Source organism: Mus caroli, chromosome 10 (assembly GCF_900094665.2).
Source record: "Mus caroli chromosome 10, CAROLI_EIJ_v1.1, whole genome shotgun sequence".
Classification (NCBI taxonomy): Eukaryota; Metazoa; Chordata; class Mammalia; order Rodentia; family Muridae; genus Mus; species Mus caroli.
In genome coordinates, this window is record NC_034579.1 from 29356413 (window position 1) to 29359879 (window position 3467).

Here is a 3467-nt window from a genome sequence, read left to right on the forward strand (position 1 = left end):
GTAATAAAATATATTAAAAAACATAGACATAAAATACTCTTGAAGGAAATTTAAAAGATTATTGTTCATGTTCTCTCAGGTTACTTCTTGTCATTAATTATAAGAAACATAATAACTGAATCAAAATTCTATGCACAACAATGTTTACTTGACTTTTATATTTGGTAACTAGTAACATATTGTAATCAATCATAGTGGCCTTATTTGTGATAACCAGAAGCTGGAAATAACCTAGATGTCCCACAACAGAAGAATGGATACAGAAAATGTGGTTCATTTACACAATGGAATACTACTCAGCTATTAAGAATAGGGACATCCTGACTTTTGTAGAGAAATGGATGGAACTAGAAAATATCATCCTAAGTGCAGTAACTCAGACCCAAAGGACACACATGGTATGTTCTCACTAATAAGTGAATATTAGCCACACAAAAAAAAAAAAAAAGGAAAGAAGGAAAGGAAGGAAGAAAGGAAGGAAGAAAGGAAGGAAGGAAGGAAGGAAGGAAGGAAGGAAGGAAGGAAGGAAGGAAGGAAGGAAGGATAAAAAAAAAAACCATAAAGAATACACAAGATACAGTCCATAGAATTCAAAAGGCTCAACAAGCTAAAGTGCCCAAGTGAGAATGAATGCCTCAGTCCCACTTGGGAGAGAGAAGAATGCAATCACAAGTGGGGTGGGAGGAAGGGAGGGACTCGGGAGGGAATCTAGACATAGGGGGGCAGTGTGGGATAGAGGGGAACCTAATTTGGTATTGGGTTAGGAAAAAGGATTGAAGCCCTGAGGGCCAGCAAAAGAATGTAAACAGACAACTTCAGGAAATAGATTGGAGGAACTCCCAGAGACTTGGGAGATGAGGTACTCCCAGGACTCATAGGGAGGGACCTTTGATGAAATGCCTGACAGTAGAGAGAGGAAACTTATAGAGCCCATCTCCAGCAGGAAGACAGGACATCAAGTGAGGGATGGGGTTGCTACCCGACAGTCACATCTCTGACCCATAATTGTTCCTGTCTGAAGGAATTACAGGGAAGGAAATAGAGAGGACCCTGAGGAAAAGAAGGTCCAGCAACAGGCCTAAAGTGGGATCAATTCAAGAGGAGGTCCCAAGGCCTGACACTGTTACTGAGGCTATGGAATGCTCACAAAAAGGGACCCATCATGACTGCCCTCCGAAAGACCCAACAAGCAGCTGAAATAGTCACATGAAGTTATTTGCACCCAATCAATGGACAGAAGCAGCTGACCCTTGTTGAATTAGGGAAAGCTGAAAGAAGCTGAGGAGAAGGTCAATTCTGTAGATGGACCAGCAGTCTTAATTAATGTGGACCCCAGAGACCTTTCAAACACTAGATCACTAAACAGACAGCATACACCAGCTGATATGAGGCCCCTAACACACATACAGTAGAGGCCTTCCAGGTCTGTGTTCATTCAGAGAAGCACCTAACCCTCAAGAGACTGGAGGCCTCAGGGAGTTTTGAGGTCAGGTGGAGTGGGTGGTGGGGACATCCACATGGAGATGGGGGTGTGTGGGATGTCGAACAGTCTGAGGGTGGATGGGGAGGGGCAGGGAGTGTAAAAAATGAATTAAAAATAAAGTTAAATTTTAAAAAAGAAACAAACACAATAACCAAAACAATATTCAATGCACAACTATGTTTACTTCACTTTATATTTGGTAAATAGTAACATGTTGTAATCAATTTTAATTTACTTAAATGAAAGAAATAATAAATTAATAATGTATTTGGAGTAAAAAAATCACTGAATAGTATTTTCTATTATTTCCTAACTGCAAAATGGAGCCAATAAATCAAAAAATAACTTATTTTTTAATTAGGTATTCATTTCATTTACATTTCAAATAAGAGTAGAAAAAACTTGAAAAATAAACCTGAAAGTAGCTTTGTTAACTTTGTGAAGTACAATAACAAATTACTTTTTCTTTTCTCTTTGTACATTAGATGTGCAACACTAATTTTACGTAATGGGTTATTAACAAGAAAACAGAGCTTGGTAAGAAAATATGTTAGGGGAATGGGTAGAATTGAAGGAGAAAACAAGGAAGTGGATGTAACCATATTTCCATTGTACATATGTAAAAAGTTCTTAGGAACAAAGAAACTCAGAACGTCATGACTCCTTTGAAACCTCAAAACCTGTATCAAGTGACAAAATTCGAGAAAGGCCACAATTCGTAATTGCCGACTAATTTTACGAACTGGGAATAGAGTGTTCAAATTTCTTAAGAATTTAACAAATAGGCAGATTTTTACTTTGAAGAATTTTCTTTTATTTAACATTTTCCCTAATACATAGATTTGACTAGAAACACAACAATAGCAAAAGTCATATTCCTGTTGTCAATGATGCAAAATGAAATTGTTTACTGATTGTAATTGTACAGTATGTTATTTACTTTTTCTGTTCCTGTGACAAGACACCATAACCAAAACAATTTATAGAAGAGCTTTGGGGACTGTAACAGTTAGTCAAGGTGAGAAGCACAAAAGTATGCAGTAAGGCATGACACTGGAGCAGTTGCTCTGCATTCATATCTTGAGTCATAAAAAGAAAGCAAAGAAAAAAAAAAACTCAGGATGGCACGATTCTTTTTTATTATTATTAAGTATTTCATTTACACTTCCAATGCTATCCCAAAAGTCCCGCACACCCTCCCACACCCACTCCCCCACGCACCCACTCCCACCTCTTGGCCCTGGCATTCCCCTGTACTGAGGCATATAAAGTCTGCTTGACCAATGAGCCTCTCTTTCCACTGATGGCCAACCAGGCCATGTTCTGATACATATGCAGCTAGAGACACGAGCTCTGGGGGGCTACTGGTTAGTTCATATTGTTGTTCCACCTACAGGGTTGCAGATCCCCCCCAGCTCCTTGGGTACTTCCTCCAGCTCCTCAATTGGGGGCCCTGTGATCCATCCAGTAGCTGACTGTGAGAATCCACTTCTGTGTTTGCTAGGCCCCGGCATAGTCTCACATGAGACAGCTATATCAGGGTCCTTTCAGCAAAATCTTGCTAGTGTATGCAATGCTGTCAGAGTTTGGAGGCTGATTATGGAATGGATTTCCAGGTATGGCAGCCTCTAGATGTCCCATCCTTTTGAATCACCTCCATACTGTGTCTCTGTAGTTCCTTCCATGGGTGCCTTGCTCCCAATTAAAAGAAGTGGCAAAGTATCCACACCTTGGTCTTCGTTCACCCCAAGTTTCATGTGTTTCACAAATTGTATGTTATATCTTGGGTATTCTAAGTTTCTGGGCTAATATCCACTTATCAGTGAATACATATCATGTGAGTTCTTTTGTGATTGAGTGACCTCACTCAGGAAGATGCCCTCCAGGTGCAGCCATTTGCCTAGGAATTTCATAAATTCATTCTTTTTAATAGCTGAGTAGTACTCCATTGTGTAAATGTACCACATTTTCTGTATCCATTCCT

The 3467-nt window shown here is 39.5% G+C and overlaps 1 protein-coding gene across 3 annotated transcripts in view; it reads right to left on the minus strand.

The window, feature by feature from the left end:
• The window catches only part of Clvs2 (clavesin 2), a 102236-nt gene that overhangs the window by 39784 nt on the left and 58985 nt on the right, over window positions 1-3467 (minus strand). The window lies entirely within an intron of this gene.